The sequence below is a fragment of the Struthio camelus genome, chromosome 4, assembly GCF_040807025.1.
Source record: "Struthio camelus isolate bStrCam1 chromosome 4, bStrCam1.hap1, whole genome shotgun sequence".
Classification (NCBI taxonomy): Eukaryota; Metazoa; Chordata; class Aves; order Struthioniformes; family Struthionidae; genus Struthio; species Struthio camelus.
Window position 1 is genome coordinate 20,253,032 of NC_090945.1, and position 21,928 is coordinate 20,274,959.

The following is a 21,928-nucleotide window of genomic DNA, read 5'->3' on the forward strand; positions in this document are numbered from 1 at the left end:
CACCTATCACACTGAGACTCTCTTGACTAGGAGAAAAATGCTTATTTTGACTTCTAATGTATGACAGTCTGCTTGAATTAAGCAGTCTGTGATGGCCTTTTCTCACCTCCTCTCATCAGAGATTTCTTTAACAGAGTGGGCCTCTCGTTATTAGCATGGAAATCATGTTTTCTGCCCTGCTGAGCTAGCACAAGTGCTGCTGGTAACAGGTCAGCTGTACCCAGAATTTTGCATCTTCTCTGTCACTGAAGATGGATAATCAACGTACTGATGTCCAAATGGGTGATGAATAAAATGTCCACTAATTGGGTAACCTCCCCAGGCAATTCTTCCCTCTTAAGTCACAGACCCAACAAGAAACTCCACTTCATGGACACTTAATACTGGTGCAATATTGCTGCAGCCATGCAACACAAAATACTGAGCTGGTATAGACTCACTCTGCAGACTCAGTTTTTTTTTAAAAAAAAAAAAGAATACCTAAAAGCATAAGGATAGCATCAAGACTGAACTAGATGTGCAGGCTCATTGAAGTGAAATGCAGTTGTATTCCCGTGCCTCATCTATCTTTGGCCTATAGGTCTGTGGAATTTATTGGCTCTTGGTCTGAATCCTGCTAGCAGTGTTGATATGCCCTAAATATTGAAAAAAGAAAATACAAAAAAGCTAACTTCTCTGCCCGTTACTTAAATTTGTGACTTAAATAGACATAAGATCTCCAGGAAAGTAACTTTGTACTATGAAAATACCTTCCAGCTGTCCAAGGATACGAATGCTTTACCCAGAGATATAACCCCCATGCTCCTACCCATTAAGTTCATGCCGAGAACACTGACAAATCATTATATTATCCTGCTGCACACGTCAAAATACGGAAACCAAGCAACCAGCTTATACAACAATAACATATTACGTAAAAGTGGATAACGATATTTCTTCCTCTCTGTCAAAAGAGAGAAAGATTTACCAGCAAAATATGAGTGACAATTAATATAAAAAGTCTGACTAAGTTCCTGTTACATTCCTCTAGCCACTCTATCTTTTATAATTTCACACGTAACGTTCAGATGGATGTTAGTATCAGTGTACAAAGAGTATCTCCATATAAATGTATAATGTTTCACCTGTGAACACTAAATACATTTTGCAGTGTTTTAAAAATAGTTGTTGAGGTTTAATGCAGCTTTTAATACAAAGGTAGATACTTATGAGCGTTATTTCATGCTTTATCTTGATAATGTAAGAAGAACCTCCAACCCTTCCTTTAAAAGGCCGCTACTACAGTTTTAAAAAGAGTATATTTGAGGTCATTAGCAAAGGAAATTACTTCCATTAATTCTGACCTACCACAGGTTTTAAAAGAAAGAACAAACTGTGAAACTTGAAAGGAAACCCAACAAATGTGTTTTATGAATCCATGTGCGATATTTTGGTTACAATGAAATAAAATGCTGATATGTGCCAGACATGCTGAAGTTGCTCTCCTGTGACTAATTCTTCTGAGCTAGATTTTAAATTAATCTCCCAGTGCTTGGCCTCTTCCCACCCTCGTTATTAAACTAACAAAAGTAGTTTATACCAACCACGCTATAAGCAAAGAAGTGAAATAAAAACTCCTTCGGGCATTTGCTTGGCCTTGTTAGACAGCTTTACCTAAAATTGTATTTATTAATATATACGTTATAATGTTCTAGTAAATAAAGTTCTGTATATAGAATTTTATTTAAGTATATAAAATATTTTTTCAAATGTGATACCCAAATGCCTTGTCTCAGTATTTGCTGATCTGTTCACCTAATGTGCGTATTCCTAAGCAATGGACATGAAGCTGCACTGAATAGTTGCAAAGTTCCCAGCAAGCTGATTTGCTGCAGCACAGAAGAATGAAGCATCTCAGTAGGTGCAAAAAAAAAAAAAAAAAAAACCAAAAAACAAAAAACCAAAAATACCCAAAACACAACCCTAAACCCCTTCAGACAAACTTTTCAGGGAACCTTCCAATATTCAACAAAATCCTGATCGATGCATTTCAACCAAGTGTGTTAAACTTCAGGGCCAGAAGCCATATTTCCCATATGAACAGGTTGATCTGCCAAGGAGGAGTTCAGAGAAGTCTCGCTGACTAAAGCATCTTCTGGCTGGGCCTTCCCACCTTTCCCACCTTTCCCACCTTCCCTGTTCCTTTTTATAGTTGTTAATTTTTATTTGAAAGTCTTTCTTTGAACTGAATGGTGACTGCATTCATAGCGCTGACTTATAAATATAAACATATCAAAGTTGGACAGCTGAGGCAGCTGCTATCCTTGCTTTTAGCCCTACCTCGTTTCTAACCCTATCTCTTTCCTGTATGCTACTTCCTATGGAAAAGGAAAAGGTGAGCCATAAGGAACAGATAAGCAGTTCCTGAATGGCTCAAGTTCAGTATACTACAGTAACCTAAATTTACAGCTCTGATGATGAGGAAGATTAACACTCTGTATGGTAAAGTGGGCACCAGCAGTGAATAAGAACAGCGGAAGAAATAAGAACAGGTATACAGAAAATAGGATAGGAAAGATGGGTGGGAGATGAAAATCTGTGCTGAAGGGCTGGAAAGAGAGTGCTTGGCTTTCTCGAGAGGTTCTTCTGACTAAGACAACATGTCCTTGGTAGCCATGACCAATCACTTCTACTCTTCTTTCTGAAAGGTTTAAAGACATTTCTTTTATCTGTCCAGAGTACTTAGATTTTAAATATTTAATGTGAGACCATCTTTTCCAATAGGCAAATACCACGGTCCTTGATCTCATTTGGTGTCTAAATGGTATCACTTTATCAATAGTAATATAAGAAGAGCAACCACATACGAATCTTAGAAAAGGTCATTCCTTACTGGCATATTTGTCTTTGACAAAAATGATGTCAGAATGAGAAATCTTGCAAGAAAAAAAGTATGAATTCAGATTTGTACATAAATCAAACACTGACTGCATTTAGCAGAAGTGCACATCTGATCACTGCTCCAGCCAGATTCAAGACAGAACATGGCATAGATTCCACTGCTCTGATCATGCATAGAAAACAGCTGATATTTTGAGGCTCTGAGGTTACAACATGTGGCTCTTCTAAAGAGTAGACTGTAACGTTAAGGAGTTCTTTTTTTTTTTAACTGAAATCTGACATGCATTACATGCAAACATTTAGAAATCATATTGCTCATTACACATTACATATAATTTCTTTAACTTTTATAGTATGCAGTCATTAAACTGGCTTTCAAAATAATAGAGCACTTAGCAAAATCCTTACTGACATCTGACCCAATAAAGATGAATGAGCATAGTGTCTAACTTTACAAACACTGTTTACTTAAGGGAACGCATTCATCTACACTAAAATCATTGGTGATGCTTGCAAATTGAAGAGGTGTGTAGGGAGTGAGCCATATTGTCATCTATGTACAGATATGTGTATATATGTTTATAAGTATAAATTATTTCTGGCACGGATTTGTTTTGCTCAAGATTCTCTGAACAGCAGGGAGGGATGTGATATGTGAAACAGTTGGTCCCGGTCAATTAGTCTGTGATAGAAAAGCACCTTTTCTTAATTTGTGCTGTTAGGTTTATATGGGGTTTCTTCTCAGTGATTTCGCGTTCCCCTCTGACTTTGCTGAAATCCAGTTTTTATCAGCTGGAATGCTAGCTAGCATTCTTTCCAGGTGCAGCAAAGAAATATCTCATTTGGAAAGAATAAAGAATGATATGTAGGCCTCGCTTTTGTGCTACGAGAAGGAATGCTTTTGTAGTTCTACGCCTCAAAAATCTGAACAAGGAAAAAAACTAATTTATTATACACACAAAGGTACTTTTGGAAGCACCAGAGAAGGACTTAACCAAGTTACGTCCATTAATATGTGTAACAGTTAGCAGCAAGACTCACATATGCTGCTTTGGAAATCTGCCTTTCTACTGATTTGCCATCATTGTGCAGAAATGATTTATTTAAAAATATTGGGGGGGGGGGGGGGAAGTGTATAAGGTTTCCTACCTTGTTAATACTTTGCATTGCTTTGGTATCTGGGCTTTATCACATTCTCAAAGTTAAGAAAAGAAAAGTTTTCATATGACAACCTCCTCCAGGAACACAAAGGCCTGTGGGTTTTGTTAGATTGTTGAGATGGAAATTCACTCAATATATTAATTCATGCTCCAGACAGAGGAAGTTTTAGTGTGAATTTTGACTAGTGCTTGCATTGTACCACTACATCAAAAAAAGCAACCTCTCACACTTCATGCACTTAAATTCTCAGTAAGAATTTAATGGCAAAAAACCAATTTTCATTTACCCTTACAGAAAAAAAGTAAAAGATTCCCAAGTTTCTTTCCCTTGGATCTTGTGGGTCTGTATTGAAAGAACTAGCTGTGGGAGAGGAGGGAGGAAAGAAGAAAGAGGGAGGGACACTGTGCATTTTCCAAGAGCGGAAAGAGGAAGGAAGACAGTCAGGAGCTTCTGGAAGTGAAGAGCAGTTGCTTCTCACTGGGGCAAGATCTTGACTCTGAGGGATGGCTCTCAGCTTCCATCGCTCCTTGAGCTCAGGAACGGTGGTAGACTGCCATCCTTGGTGCCTCATGGTTAGGAGAGCAGGTGGCTGTCAGGCATTTACAGTCGTAGCTGCATTCTGAGCTCAAGAATGTTTGGTAGTTGTACTTGGTCCTCAAAAATCTCTGACCAAGAAAACCAGCTCTTGTAAGACTGGCAGGAACGTAGACAGATTTCAGAGGTTGGGGAAGAGATTATTCTGATTAAGCTGCTGTTACTGGCCAAGAGACTTGCCTCTGCAGCGAGCAGAAGTGCTCATCTTTCTGAGCTTTAATCTGCTACCAAGCTTTATATTTCTAGTACTTAAAGCATAGAATAATTTACGGTGGAAGAAGTCTCTGGAGGTCACCTAGTCCAACTCCTCGCTCAGAGCAGTGTCAAGAAGTTCAAAGTTATATCACGTTGTTCGGAGCCTGTACTGTTGAGTTTTGAAGATTTCCAGGGATGGAAATTTCACAGCCCCTCTGGGCAGCCCATTCCTGTGCTTATCCACCCTCCTTGTGAGAGTGCCAGAGATACTGATGATCTAGAAGCCCTTAAAGCCCTTACCTCTTACAGAAGGAAGATACTGCTGATGAGCAGATAGGCTGATACTCCTGAGCCAGCTTGCTCTGCACTACTTGCAGGAATTCAACAGAAGGGACAGCTCTGAGAGAACTGTATGCCACCCCTCTGCATTCATTTCGGTCAGTGGGGACGGACTGGGAGAGGAAGATTTAGAATCACGCAGAAGAAAAGAGTGAGGAGTCCAAAGTCCCCCTTCACATGGTCCCATGAACGTCTCCTCAGTCAGGCGCTGTCCTTCAACAAAAGAGAGGACAGCATTTCAAAATGCCTCCTGCATGCAAAGCCTGTGGGAGGCCTATGTCCATACTGCTGTCAATAAATAATATCATTGCTCCTACCACTCCTACCCCCATCACTGCAGGAGAATCAGCATCGCACAGGAAAGAAGTACCCTCACAGTGAGATTTAATACCAGCAGACTCAAGCTACCTCACCACGTCTGCATCCCTTTTCCTCCCTTCCTTCACTTAGTTTCTACATACACAAAACAGTGTGTGTTGGGTGGCTGCAGGGCAGTCCTTAGGGTGCTACGGAGATTATTGGCTACACAGACTGGAAGCAGCCTCAGTGACCTGCTATAGTAAAATACTAGCCCAAATGTTCAAAGGAAGCACGAACTTCCTCCTTATAAAGTTGCATCTGAAATAAAAAATAATAAAAGCTGGAGCAAAAAAACCTGAATTACAGTTCTCTTTGGTACACTGGAGAAAGAACTTATTTTGGAGGCCTCGCAAGAGGGGTTTTTCTTTCTTCTTTTTGTTGTGTTTACTTGATTTATTTGCATGTATCCTTGAAAGCTTCAGTCAAACTTCGCACAAAAATTACTTCAAATAAAAGAGGTTCTGGACAGAAAACAAGTCAAATTGGGATTCAAATTCCTCCCCCCCCTTCTGTGTCCTGGGGCAACTATTGACACTTTTAAAAAAAATGTGTACCTGTCCCTGGTGATTGTTACTAATACAGTTCAGGGAAAGTGGTGATAAAGATCAATCCCCTACCCAGAAAAGAAACATTAACTGCTTCTTTCAAGTCTTCCATAGTGAGCGAGCAGCTACAGTTTCAAATGATCCCCAGATGTTTACTACTGCTTGTGCTCAATAGCAGTTTAAGTTTTTCTCCAGAGCAGCTGTGCCATGTTCTGTATTTCTGGTTATCCTGCAGACTTCTTCAATCTCTTGTCCTCTGAATAAAATGTAAAGGCCAAAGAGAGGGCCTGTGTGGTACAGAAAAGTCCCCAGTGAAAAATAAACTAAAGGCAGTATCTTACCATTGACCAACTGAAGCCATACCTCTGCATGTTAAACAAAATATTCAAGGAATTCCTAGAGAGATGCGTATTTGAACGTTACAAGCTTTTCACTTAATTACAGAAAGGCTTCCTGATTCCAGTAAAAGAATAATCGCTGAGGTGCCTCACTAAAATCATGCTCTCTTTCTGCTCTTTACAACACAGCTTCCTTATTCTCATTCAGAGCTCGGACTCCTCCTTCCATCATTTCTGCACTCTGGAGCGCTTTGTGGTCACAAGCATCCTGGCACTTTGGCTGCCCCTGGATGGAATCCATGTTTGCCGTGTGCTCCAGCACAGCTTCCCTGCGATCTGACCTCTTCCTCCAACTGAGCTGAAACAACTGCTGAGACGGTGAGGTGGCTGACTGGTTAGAAAGTAGCGTGGCTGTGGGGACTGCTCACAATACTTGCCTAACCTCATGCTTTTGAATCATGATGTTGGACGCTGTCAGTAAGCCACTTATAACAGCAGAGTAGGTAGCTGAAACTTTTGGGGGTTTTTTGAAAGCTTATAAGCCTCTAAAATCTCTGGTTATATTGCTATGATGATGACATTGATGGACGTATAAAGAGATTAGTACTGCTTGAATAGATTTCAGGGGCTAGCATGGCATAACGTGGATTTGAATCAGGAGATATGCGTCCTGTTGTTCTTGGTTTGGCCTTTGAATGCAGTGTGACCTGGCAAAGTCTGCTCTTTTCCATGTTTCTGGACTCAGTGAAGATCCAAAAGACTGGAGCACATCAAACATTTTACTTATCTTTAAGGAAGAAGGGAAGAAAGACAGCATAGGAAATTATAGTACAGATACGCTAATTTAACTATCTGAGAAAATATGTGGTAAAATTATTACAATCCTTTTATAGGCACCTACGGCACTGTAAGCTGATTTAAAAAAAAGGGAGGGGGGAGGCTAACAAAGATTTACAGAGACCAAATGCTAACCCAGTTTAATTTTCTTCTTTCATAAGTGGCCTGGAGAGTAGTGGGAGGATTACAACGTAAATTTGCTTGGCATTATAAAGTTTTTGACACAGTCCCATGTAACAGTCCCAAAAGGAAATTGGGAGAGATGGTCAAGATTAAACTACAAAGGGAATACACAGCTGTTTGAGGAAAAAGTACTCAGAAACCAGTCTTCAGTAGTTCACTTGCACACAAAGGCAGTGATATTAAATGGGACAGTCCACGTGGATGCCCATGCTGCTGTATGCCAATATTTTCCTTACTGTCTTGGCTATTAAAAAATGAAATTCTGCTTATACAGAATAGACAAATCAGGAGATGGTACAGAGAAGAGCAGCAAACTAGAGGTTAGGGAAACATGAGAGCATAACAATGAAATTGAGGTTGTTCAGATTAGAAGATGAGGGACCAGGAGAAGGAAAGAGAAAGCAGGGAGGATGATGGAACATGAAGATAAGTTTCTCAGTATGTGAAACGGTGTTGTGCAGGGACCTGCTATTACTCAGTCTCTGTGCTATCCATTGCTAGGACAAGATAGCTTCTTGGGGAAGGGCGCACCGATGGAGATTTGTCTAGACGTTAACAGGAACTGGGGAGGGGGAATTGTGTGTATTTTTGTTTGTTTTGTTTTTTAAAGAATAGATTAGATTCAGCTTTAGCAGGAATGGTCTAGTTATTTCTGATCCATTTTCAATGCAGGGGCTTGGACTAAATGACTTAGGTACATTCCCCATCTTATTTTCCTATGATTTCTGCCAATCATTTCACATGCGCATGTTTCTCTTCCCAGTCTTTGCATATATTGTCTCTATTTAGTTGTAATGTCTTGTAGACTTAGTCTTAGCATGCATACTACTGTATAATATTTTACAATAGTAACAAATAGTAATTACAATATTAAAATATTCTAAATTACATCATTTTTGTAACACCTTAGCGTGAGAAAATGGATTCTTTTTTTGAGTTTAAAATACATGCTTTATTGCTTTGCTTTCTTTTTTTTCTGGTCAGATTGTTTCTTCTTAGAGCACACAGAAAAGCAGAAATCACATTTCTGAGGTTTTTTCAGCTTACAATGTCAGTTGGTCTTGCGGTCACTGCAACTTGCCTACAGTCAGTAAAATACTATGTGCAGTGGGCAAGTATGTTAATCAGGCACCAGAACAAGCAGGGACGGTCACAACATTTTGCTTTTTACAGATAGGTTATTCTCTGATGCCCTGGAGAGAGAGAGGCCGCAGCGAGGTACTCCATTCTTATGCAGTTGAAAAAAGCCTTGTTTCAGAGTATAAGTACTGTTTATATCAGTAAACTATAGATTATACAAAAGGAAAATAAGTTGGCTGCTAAGCCTGACCTTTACAAGCCGTTAGGAATTTTAATATCCAAAAAATTTCAGCTCGTCATATTGCTAAAGCCAAACTGACCAGGCCACACTGCTACCCTGGAGCACTGAGTTGGCTGAAGAACCTAAGGCGGAAGGAGTCACTTCATGCCTGGGCCGCTGCACCCTTGGAATTTTTGACTCGGCTGCTTGGTTTTAGAAGTAATCATGAGCTGCTGGGGAAAATAAGGTTTTCTACTTTCTTTTTATATTTTTCCTTTCACATTTGGTTGCATTATAACAGATTATCACATCAAGCCACCAGGGATATCACAATAACATTGTCCGATATGGCCCTGCATAGACACAGGAAATGTATTTTTTGTTCAAATGTATTGGGAATATATTATTAATTTTAGATATATTACTTGCATATATACAAAGTAAATATACAACCTCTACAGCTGTATCTAATATCATATATCTAGTATAGTATATACACTGTGAACTATTACAAGACTAGAACTACCTTATTCCATCCTTCTATCACTGATCTTTCAAACAACGCCAGATAAAGAGGGAATATAGCCCACCACAATGTTAGCTAATGCCAAAGTGAAATGACTAATATGCTCCCTCCTTAGCCACTGCATGCTCCCACTTTTTTTTCCCCCTCATGTGTCGAGGTGAAGTCAGTATTAACAATACACCTCAGGCTGTTCAGCAGTTGTTATGTTCCCTGAGTAGGATGGCAAACTGTTGTTTAGTCACCAAGTGTGGCCTCCCACTGAAGGCAACATCAAAACCAAAACAGTACTTGGTAGCATTTAGGTAAAAACATGAAAAATAAGGATGGATAAAAGAAAAAAAGCCCTCCAAGTTAGACAACGTTCATAACACTAAAAGGTAAGGATTAAAAGCAAGAAACATGAAAACATGCTGTTAGGCTTACAAAACTAACAAGACTAAGGCATTAACAATAATAATAACAACTCGCTTTCTACTTTTTCCTTTGCACTTGTCATAATTAGTCCCTGATGATAGGAAGACTTATCTTTACTAATGAGTAGTCCCACTGAAAGCAATTAATGCTCATAAAAACAGGCACTTTCCAAGACCTTTACACAGATTATTATGTGAAGAGCCCAACAAATTTTTCATTATGATAAGCAGGTAAATAATGACAGAAAAAGATCACGCCTTACAGGGCATTACAAATTTGTACCTTCTTGCTATGCACTGCTCATTTCTCTTTATTTTTGGGAGGACCATTACCTAGGGAGGATGTAGTGAATCTATGCATGAACAGCAGAGATGGAGGAAAAATGCCCCAAATCAAGGCAGGACTCAAAAACAATCTCTTACACCTGCTGTGATGTATAGATTTTACAGTGCATCGTGGAAGACAAAAGCTTCGGATCTTATTTATAATTTCAGGGCAATTATTCTGATTGAGCACTCAAATAACCGATCTGGTCTTGTCTTTTGCATTAATGCAAAGACACCAATTGTCTTCCATTTTGACTTGAGTTAATTGGATCAGATCATACAAAAATTTAAGTATTATGTATATTATTAAAGCACTGCTTTCATGCCAGAAAGGCAGGTTTAAATTGATCTCTATAGGATTACTCCTGATGGTTGAAAGTAACCAAGCTGTTAAGTTTCTGTAGGATCAGAATCAAAATACTCTCTGAGAGGTGAAAGGTATTCCGTGATCATGATAAAGTCTGTGAGGCATGCACTGTCTTTGCAATGTTACAAGAAAGTTAGCTGAATTTGGCTGTTGTCAGTAGAAATTTTAACAGATTCTGTTACAGTTACATTACGTACAGTTTAATTGCCATTGCTACACAGGCCACAACTTCCATTTTGGAACTAGTTTTGGACTGCCATGTGTTCTCCACTTCATATGGCATGAGTGGTGTCATTTTGACAATATAACTATGCATGTTTTTAGTATTTGCCTAAGGGACTTTTGAATTTTAATATTAAAAAAGTATCAGGGGAAAGTATTCTGTAGTGTATGAGATAATTTGCACTAAATAATGTTTCCTCAGTGGCAAAAGGGAGGTCTGAGTAAGGCTGCTTTAACACAGTACGGTGTTCTTCTAAACAATAACCTGGCTTGACACAAAGCTGCTTTTTATTCTACTGCTACAGTATTAGAGTAGGCAAACAATTATGAAGAGGACTGTTCCTAGTTCACATGAAACAAATGTTTTTGTCTGTTAGCACACAGAAGTTAATAAATGTTGAGTTAATCACCTATTAATACTGGATTAATAATAGTCATAGGTTTGTTTAAACAGAACTGTGAATTCACATATGCAATAATTTCTGACTATAAAAAATTTTAATCTTATGTCAGAATCATGTTACTTACTGATATATTTCATCCAGCTTGTAGAAAGTCGGTGGGAAGGCTCTTAAATGCGTAAACCATAGACAAAAGTCTTCCAAAGTAAAGAGGCCAATTTTCTCTGCTGAGAAAGCTGAAAAAAACAATGAAGGGCATACTTGATTCTCTATTTATTGTCAAAAGGTAAATGCGTAAGTCTAGGAATTTAATACAATTTGGTATCTCTCTTCCATAGCCCTGAAACGGGATTGTGAAAATGCCACTAAAATGTTTTTCATTTTGAACTATGTTGCAGAGTTGGTGTTGTGGCTTGTTGAGACTAAACGGCAGAAAATCTGGAAAGCAATTTTATTAATAATTTCCACACTGTTTCTCCAGCTTGTGATTCACTCTATTTTGAGGGGTTCTTGCCCCATTTCAGTCTTTCACATTTTTGCTTTCTCACTTTAAAGGAGATTTTTACTTTATAGATTTCCATTTCTTTCCTTTTATTTTTTTAAGCCTGCTTTCTGTCCCTCCCATTTCTGCTTCAGGGGAAATCAATTTTCAAAATTAGCCAGATGGACATAGAGGAGAAAACTATGGAAAAAAAGAAAAAAATACAAATGATAATTGCAAAAAAAAAATGTTTTCAACTTAATTGCAGGGATATCCTCACCACTTTAAAATAAATTGCATTGGGTTGGGGGGAGAGATGCTACTTTAAAAACAAAATCTCTTTTAATTTCTTAAAATTTTGCTCCAAAATACTGATCAACTCGATTATATTTCATAAGGAGGCCATACGGATACTTGCAACATCCAGAATTTTCCCTGAGTCTTCACTAAGCCACCATACTAAAAGCAAGAATAACTGAGCATACAGAACTCTGCAGGCCACCCAGTGAGGAAGTCCAGGGAACCACAGTGGAAAAGGACTTCTAGTCACACACCTCCTTAGAATTAACTGGCTAGTAAAAGCCATGAGGCTGCCTCTGAGAATGTATTATACCTCGTGTTTATTACAGGTATTAAGATCCAAAGTCTTCATTCACCCTTTAGGCAGACAACGCAACAGTGCACCTTTCAAGTTTCCATGACATGAATGGGACTTAATCATGTGCATATAACCGAGAACAGATTTATGGACTTCCCAGAATGGAACCTAGCTTGCTGCTAGACATCCCTCCTTCTGCCTTTCACCTAGGAAAGGTAATTACTTCTAAGATGTTATTAAAGCTGCTGAGATGTTTTCTTTCTTTTGTTTCATGGTCAAAATTATTCAAATACTTTTCTAAAATATTTTGTAGCTTGTGTTTTCCATCTGAATTCTCAATGAGAATGCAGCTGCAGTTTGACCTCAACTTTTTTTTTTTTTTGATTACTTATTACAGATTTTAAAAATAAGAAATAATTAGGAATTAGGAAGCCATTAGGCTTGAAGACACTCCCCAGTTGTACATGCGTTAAGTGAGGTATAGCTGTTAATAGTCCATGATACAATTCCCTCACAAGTGAAAGTTAGCCAGACAGCAGACTTACTCAAAGTAAAGTAAAGAAATGGCTAGAGCAAATGTCCTGGGATCTTTAAAATCCACTGTTTCTAAAATTAATCTCCCTTACCCCATGAAAGAAGGCTACAAGGATTATATACCTGGGAAGTTACAAAGAACACTACATATAATGGTTAGCGAAAAGGGACCAAATGCTTTCCTCATGCAAACTACTGAAGTCAATGGAGTTACAAAAGCAGTGGTTTTGGCTTGCAGCATCTGATGAGCGTCTGGTGTAACAGATTTTAAGGACACTTAATGCAGAATTAGTGTAGGATGCAGTTTCTTAATAAGTAATGAAAAAGCTTTAGGAAGCTTTACAGTAAAGTGATATACTTGTGTATTTTGAAATATTGGGGCTTTCTGACATAGTCCGATCTATTTCTGTTGGTAGGTTAGAACTACTTGGGCACGCTCAGTTGCAGAACAATTTGGGGTAAAAACTGCTACATTGCGCTACCTAGCCACGCAACCACCCTGTAAAATATGAACTTGGGACAAGTGAACACACTGTACTGAGAGTCCTCCTGATATGTGCCAACCCAAATCAGTAGATCAGGGAAGGATGGACAAAATAAAGCTGAGTGGCAGTGCATTCTTTCATCCTTTCTCCTGTTTCAAACCACAGCATTAGCTGGTGTGTCCCAATTTAACTCTTCACCACTAAAGACACAGTTTTAGAATATGTAGAAAGAACAGAGATGGGTTGTTTGTGTCCTTTACACAAGGTGCACAGAAGTAGAATGGAAGATTTGCTCTTCTGTGGTCAGAGAAATTCTTATTCCATCTGTGAGAGCTGCATGTCATCAAACTATGCCTGACTTATCACTTCTCCTAAAATGTAGAGAGTTTTAAAATAAGAATCAGCAAGATGTGAAGTACAGCACGGGCATTTCTGATTGATTCTTATTTCATGCATATTATTGATGCAAAGCAATTAATTATATTTCAGCATCGTCTGCTACAATATATGTATTTTATGTTCTTAAATTACTAATTTCTTAAGCCAGTTACATCAACACCTCCTAGAATCACAGGATTTCAAGGCAGATATTTTTCTTCTGTGGTGGGAAGAGGGTAAATGCTATCAGATAATACTGACATCACATATAGACATTGATATCAAGATCTCAGCATACACACATCTGGTTTGTATGTTATTGTAGTGCCCAGTTACCTCAGGAATCAAGCAGCCATTCGATAAAATGGGTAAGCGAACGGAAAAATATGATGGAGATGGGCAAAAGTATTACTAAATAAAATAAGTATGGTTTAACAGAAAAGTAGAAAGCTCAGCTTGCCCCTAGATAATAAAAAGCTACACTTGTAAGTGAAAACGCTTTTGACGAGTAGAGATAAAGAGAGATAAACTGCAATAACAGTTTTACCTGAAACTGGAAGATAATCAGCTACTTAAGACAGAAATAAAATGAGTGCATGAAGCACTTTGCAGAAGCTTATAAGATCCACTGTAGCACTTTTGGCTTGCTGAGCCAGAACAGAAACTGAACATTGTTTTGAACTAGAAATCGAACATTTCAGCAAAAGGTAGCCCACTTCATGAGTCCTTGAAATTGGCTTTTGTTTGTCACCAATAGATTTATCTACTCTCATGAATTCCTCCCTCCTTTCTACACTCCCTTCTTTTATTCATGATTTGTCAATAGACAAGAAATTCCTTTGGGTTCCAGGGATCAAGTGCTTCATTTGGACTGTTTCATTTACTTTAAAAGAACAAAGGGCTATGTCAAAGCACATTTCTTCTTTTGAGGTCACTTTTAGATATTTGTTTCCAAACCTTCCTTACGGTTTTTTTGGAGTTGAAAATTGAAGATTTAACTCTCTGAAAATCTGAAGTCAAATATCAGTGCACACTACAGAATTTATGGAAAGATGGTGAGGACAGCATCAAAGTTGCTGAGTTTGTGCCACTGCATATTTTACGTACAGCTCGCTAATTTTCACAGATTGCTGTGGCAGATCTCAGATATGACACCACTGAACTAAGGCTCTTGATCCTCTGTTCTCCAGACAAACACACAGGATTCAACACTCTGGCTGAAATGTCTGCTGGAAGCAGGGTAGAGGGTAAGAGCAACAGAGAAGGAACTGGTAGAGAAGAGGAACTGTATCATCAGCACACTAGAAAACAGGCAGGAATTTGGGGATGCAAACGGGATCACAACAGCATTATGTGAAAATATTATTTGTAGAAGGGAGGAAGGAATATCCATTGGGTAGGCCCAGGTTTTCATAGGATTTTAGGCCTGAGATGACATACTGTGGGTGGGTATCTTTGCCCAGTTACCTATCTATGCATGCTCTTGTACGCAGCTTTAACTGAGCTATATTGGCCAACTACATGGGCAAGCAGGTTTCAGTTTTAACTTCAATGAACTTGCGCCTGCCTACCTTTCATGTGAATTTGGCTCTCAGGCTCTTTTTATTTCTTCTCTTGGTACAGATTTCGGACCCTCTCCCATTCTGGGTGAAGGGAAATATAGGTTAAAATGGTTTACAGAAAAAAACTACTAATATTCATTAAAAATGAATTCAAAATTGAGAGATGAATTTGACATGGGCTATTGAGAACTACTAGGCTGATGGCAGAGTTGGTCTTTTTAGGTATTCATTCCAAATTACACTTCCAGGATAACTACAGCTCTGTGTCACCCTGGTCAATGGCCTACAGTTGGTATGCTGAACCCCATTAAACTGTATGTTCAACAGATGCTGTGCATCACGGGTTATGAGAAAGTGGTTTCATGCTTTGTCAAAAGAAAGTTTTGACTATCACTACTTTAAAGTGTATTTTTACTTTGGCTGTGGCTGGATGGCTATTTATTTAAACTGTTCTCCCATCTCACATGTCATCACCTTTGTGGCTCTATTACTGAGAGAAAATAATGTACCTATTTACTATGAACTTTTACGACATTACTTCCCTATTATGATATCACTACTCAGTAATAATGAAAATGTTAACAGTCATTTGAACTCAACCATTTGCAAGTTTCTGCATATTATACAGTTGTTAAGGGAATACAAAATAAACCTCTGTATTATACTTTCTTTAACCTAAATTTCTTGCCTCACTGACCACAAGCCATCTGTGATCCTAATTCTGTGATATATTAGAGACTTTTGTGAAAGACTGAAAGGAGTCAGTGTGGTGCCAGAGTAGGTTACCGCTGGAACGTGTATGCAGATTAAGTACAGGAAAAGTAAAATCTTTTACTTAAAAGTTAAATTTTTCACAATTTATGACTGTGACTTGCATCATGATACCATATACAGATGAAACTTAACGGGTTTTATTTATATTTGTCCTTTATGGACAAACCAATTAATGTTATTGTGTTAAGCGTATTCCATCTGCCTGCTGTGTCCAGTCTATTGAAAATAAACAGTTCTCATTATTTTGATGTACCACCCTAGCATGATCATATCTTCAGATTACGAGGGCAGCACAGTCTGTGGCAGCTGTTAAATCAGTATTTAGTTCATTGAGGCAAGACACCAAATTGAAAGAGATTGACTTAGCGTCCTGGGCATTCTTCTCCTAGCCATAAAATGTGACATACTGTGCCAATTTAAAGTATTGCTATCTGGAGACGTGACAAGTCGAGGGGGAAGATGTACCATTGCTGTCAGCTCTGTTGTACAACAGTACCTGTGTTCAAGTGAAGATGCCTACAAATAACACATTTAAGGCAAAATTCTTTTAGCTGGACCAATGAATAGTGCTTCTCTTTTCAGTGCTCTCTGCAGTGTTCTGGGAGATTTTTTTTTTCAATTGTATATCAAGGGGAAACAAGTTTACATGTCTTTCCACAGCTAAACCTCAAGATACAGCAGCTGAGTAGTCTGGAGATGTAGCTGATCATATCCAGTTACCCGAGTAGCTGTGGACTCTGAAAGTCAACTGCAAAGTTTTCAGGGATGTGCCTACATTTTCCCCTACTTAGTATTTACCCACTTTAACATTTCTTTTTTTGTTATTTGTCAACCTAGTATTTAAAAATAGGAGAAGATATTGAATTTTAAGTGGAATTATGCTGGGAACTTGCCCAAGACAAACTAAAAATAGACTTACTCACTTGAAATTTGTCTTTATATAGAACAGAAAAGAAAAAAATTCAAATAATATATCTGCATTTTGTGTCATGCTGCTGGCACTAGTTGTATATATGTTGCTTCTCCTCAGTTTGAAGTCAAATAGATTGCACTTTAAATTAACATTTGACTTAATACTCAAACAGACCCGAGAACAAGCCCTCTTACAAGCAATTGTGGTACTTCCTGGGAGGTTGCAGTGAGCTTGCCAGGTCCTGGATAATTAGCCCGGGTTAGGCACCAGCTTGCAGCTGGCTAACAGGAGGTGGAGGTGAGTCCCACACAAGTGTAGCCCCTTCTCAACTCTTACGTGATCAGCTCAAATTCTAATGTATGTCCCCAGCCTGTTCCAAATGTAGTGATGCGTAGGAATTTGAGTTACATTCGAATGGTGATCTGATTTCAAGCTTATGTTTAATGCTGAGGACACTGATTTAAGAAGCATCCTGATTTGCTAATGTATCATTTTTTGTAATGACCTGTTGATGTTTTGAAAGGGAGATACATCTTAATTCTCAAATCTAATATTAAACAAGTACATTGCAAGAGTTAATGAACAAAAAAATAGCTGATACTGATGATGGCACAACTCAAAAGAAATTCCAATAGCCAAGTTTAAAAGGATCTCTCCAGCAGTAGTCGGGCACCCTTCTTGATTCTGGGCCTGCAGGCCAGTACCAGGGTTTCTCCACAAGGCAGAGAAGGAAAGACTACTGAGTATATAAATCATCCTCTTCCCCCAGACTATGTCCCACGAAGTCTATACAGTGCAAAATGAGCTTTCTAGAAATTCATACCATAACATCATGTTTTCAAAAGAGTGTTTACTAGACGTTCATAGTGGACGTCCAGGACCGCGTTCAAGAGCACATTTACAGGCTTCTGGTATTACAGGTATCTGGTAATACAGGTATTACATTCAACATGGCAAACAACCCGTCTAGAGGAGGGAATGCTGCTTCCTCCAACAGAGCATCATCTTTGAAATCTATTAATCTACCCTCCCACATCATCCCTTCCCTCCTGCCTTATATTATTTTATATTCTCATAGGCAAGCAAATACTGAACTTTACACTGCCTTTCGTTTCTCTAGCTTCATAATTTCCATCAGCTTGCTATCATACAGGTTTGCTCAAGACAGCAACAGCCTTTTTCTGACAGAGTAGAACCTGTAAATTGCAGGTTTTTAAAAAAGTAAAAGTAATGTGTATTTCTTGACCATTGTTAAGGTTGTGTTTTTTTTTTCCTAACAATAAGAACAAAGCTTAAAGCAATCAGAGCTGACTCAAAACCCTCTCAAAATAGCCTCTTAATTTGAATAAGTAAGTTTTGGACCTAACTAACTGTAGGAACAGGAACGTTTTTGGTAAGGTATATAAAACTTTACAGTTGGCAGAGTCACAAGTAGGTGCCATGACAAAGAAAAAACCATAGCAACAAAAAATACTACTGCTTCTAACAAAGGAGCAAACTGATGTTAGATAACTTCACTGGGTGCTCCCAGTAAGTGAGAGAGAGCTCTATTACAGGCAGATGAAATTGAGGATCTAACTGTATTAGTCCAACATCTATATAAACAGTGGCAGAACGGGACAGGACGGCTCCTTGCATGTATAAATGATCAATAGGCATCATCTGGGCCCTTTTAAAAATCATCTTTCTTTCTGATGACCTAGCTAGTTAGATTGTTGCAAGAGGGATATTTTATTAGCTACACTTAATTTCTGATTCTGAGGCCTCAGTATGAGGACTCTAACATGAGGCCTCAATACAATGATTTACTACTGAATTTCCTTTCAAAAGTGAAGTAGGCAAGTGTATATGTGGGTGTGTGCTAATAACTGCTGATTATCAGAGTCGGAATTGGCCAAGGATAGAAGAAAATTTTCAGACTTTTTTCTCATTTGCTTTACAGCATGACAACTTCATGCAGCTTTTGGCACGCTCTACTGCTCCAAGAGACATGGCAATTCTGAATTTTCAGGTTATTTATTTTGGATTTCAACCCCCTCGCCCTTTTCCCTATGTAAGTCTTATACTGTACAGCCAGAGCCAAAGGGACTGTAAAGCTGTAATTTTGCTGAAGTGTTCCAATGACATGAGCATACCCATCACGAGTTACATCCTCAGTAGTAGGGTATTTGAATTTTGCTTTAGAGAATGTAGCAGGATGGGCAATAGCCTCTCTTCATGAGTGTGAATGCACAAGCACCTGCTCAGAATCAATCACATCCGCAGCTGTTAAAAGGACGATCTGTAGGCAGCAGGTTTACTTGCCAGGTTGCAAGGTATCAGAACATTTTGCCTTCGTTTTAGTTGGTAGACTCTCTCTGACTAATTCTGGATGCACTCCCTTGCCATTACAGAATATAAGACTAAGCACTCTGCATCATCTATAAATGGAGAGCTCTTGACAAATATTTTAGGTGCTATTCATAAAAATGAACACCAGCACCAAACTTTTTAGCCTCTTTTCTTTCTCCTAGCTTCCCTCCCTCTCCTAGCTTTCCCTCCGCTTTTCTTCAGTCTGTATTGTTGTTGGATAAAACTTCAGAAATATTGTATGAACAGTCCACTTTCTGGATGCTTTTGATACATGCTGGCATTGACATTTTCAGTCTGTAAAGCTGTCCAGAACACTTCAGCACAACCCTCCTCTGGCAGTGCTGTGAGCAGTGCATCAGTGGTGGGTATCTGATCTGAGCTAATGTAGGTCAGATTTCATAGTGCCTGCTGGTGTGTGTGTGTGGGTGGGTGGGTCTGTGTGTGTGTGTGTGTGTCTGTGTGTGTGTGTGTGTCTGTGTGTGTGTGTGTGTGTGTGTGTGTGTGTGTGTGTCTGTCTGTCTGTGTGTCTGTCTGTGTGTCTGTCTGTGTGTGTGTCTGTGTGTGTGTGTGTGTGTGTGTGTGTGTGTGTCTGTGTGTGTGTGTCTGTGTGTGTGTCTGTGTGTGTGTGTCTGTGTGTGTGTCTGTGTGTGTGTCTGTGTGTGTCTGTGTGGGTGGGTGGGTGGATGGAAAAAAATACAACACATTTGCCCAGAATATTGTAGCCTATCTCCAAATATAAGGAAAGGGGCCGTGAATCTGAAACCCTCATCCATCGTAACTGCGAGGGGCAGAACATAGCTGGGACAAAGCCAGCCCTACGCATCACAGCTAAGCTATGAGCTGAGGGAAAGTCAGGTTTAGTAAGACTGGTCATTAATAGACAGGCAATGAAGTTAGTGGAAGTGTATTTGCTTACCAGTGTGATTTCTCTGCACATTTATTTTTCAGCTGTTTTGATCACTGAGCATGAAACTTCACCGTCTTTCTCCCCTTTGTATCCCCTGAAATATGCTTCTTTGATATGAGGCAGAGATGTGTCTTGGAGCCAGAATAAACTTGCCTCAGGTCCTGATGGACCTGAATAGACAATTGGATAATCAGGCACTCACTTTGTTGGCATCTGTGGTAGGATGGAGAATGGCTTCTTATTTTTGCTATGCTTGTTACCTCAAACATTTAAAAAGTAGCTCATCAAAATCACTGATAGAAGGTCACTTTATTTTTGGCTCACGTTCCCTGAGATGGGACAAGTTCTGAATGTGAGTTTGTGTTGTACAATTTTGCAAGTGCAGGTCTTGCAGTATTTCACCAACTTCTTTGCACAAGTATGCATGCTTACTTTTGACATGTTGGACTTACTTAAAGACTCTGTTGATTATTTTCTATTCTGAATCTTAAGTTTTGAGAGTGAGTGGGGGGGGTTTTTTTTGTATTAATCTGATAAAGGAAAAGAGGATAACTTTTCCCAACTAGATGCATAAATTGCATAAGCAAACAGGCCATGGAAATTGCCCAAAAAGCCTTCATGCTTCAAGTACATTGTGTGATTATTTTTACATTCAGCCATGCACATATTCTGTGGTAATCGTCCACCCTTTTTGCTGTATATTATCAAATGAAGACTGTGACTTTATAAAGCAGGGTGTAAGAGAAATGAAGAAATGTCAGTAAAAGCAGCTGATGAAAACCTTATTAAAAAACTATGCTGTGTTCCTTCTGTAATGTATATGTTTGTAATAACAGCTCCGAATTCTGCAGGGACCTATAAGTAAGTAATGAAGAAAATTGGTTAAGCAAAAAAACAAAAGTTATTGGACACTTGAGCTGAGTCCCATGGCATGCAAACTACACATCTGCATAAAATAAACCTGTGCCCTGCTGATAGTTTTAATATTGTTCTGCTTTTCTTACATCAATTTGGTTGCTGAGTTGGGTGTGCTCCAATAAATGTTTTATGGTGAGAATGATGTCCCTAATCTCCCTAAGTAGTCAGCATTCACTTTCAATTTAATATAAATAGCAAGGTGAAAAGTAAAACTGGACAGAACTGACAATGTCATCAAGGAGAAAGTCACCCTCTTAAAGTGGAGAGCTTCTGGTGTTCCTCCCACTTGAGGAACAGGATAACTAGGGGAGGGAATGATTAAGGCATCGCAAATATTGCAGGAAGGAAGCTACAGTGTGGAATCAAGTCAGAGGATTCCAACACAGGCTGCATGAAGAGTCAGGCTCTGCAACATACAAAAAAGAAGGAAAACAAAACCAACAGCAACTGTAATGAAGAGAAACTACTTATTTGCCTAGAAAGACAGAAACTAAATAGGCAGAAACTAATAGGAGCAGAGTTTGAGTTAGGAAAAGAAATAATACCTGTTGACTTGAATGGAGCAAAAGTTGCACAAAACGTGATCTTTTAATGTGCCAGAGTTCCTGAAGTTATTTGTTTGAAACTTTTACAATAAAGTGAAGAATAGAAGGAGAAATTTGTGCTTAGCAAAGTTTTGAGAGCAAGTCTTACCAGGAAAGCCTTAGGTTCTTTCTTTGTTCCTGTCTTTGTTCTTGCAATTTACAATGAAATTTAACTATTCTTTCCAGAACTGCCATTTGACAAGAAAGTAATTATATTTGACCAATGATAATCATAGAGAAGAAGAAAATAAGCAAGTCAAGTTTAAGATGACCTTTCTTGATTGATCTTTGCCTGCAGTTAATTATTCATTGTCTGTATGTATATCATTTATAATCAGGAAACAATTTAATCTTGCATTATATTTTCTAACTGAAAAATGATGGCATGAGTTACTCTGTTTTTATCCCAGCTCTTAACAAAAATGCATTTAAAAAAAGCAAAACCCATCAGACA

At 38.7% G+C, this 21,928-nt stretch overlaps 1 long non-coding RNA gene across 2 annotated transcripts in view; it reads right to left on the reverse strand.

Moving 5' to 3' along the window:
* Positions 1-21,928, reverse strand: part of LOC138067148 (uncharacterized) — a 137,151-nt gene that overhangs the window by 59,377 nt on the left and 55,846 nt on the right. For both annotated transcript variants that reach the window (XR_011140855.1, XR_011140856.1), the window contains exon 5: positions 11,116-11,224. This is a non-coding gene — a long non-coding RNA (uncharacterized lncRNA). The remainder of the gene's footprint in view (positions 1-11,115; positions 11,225-21,928) is intronic.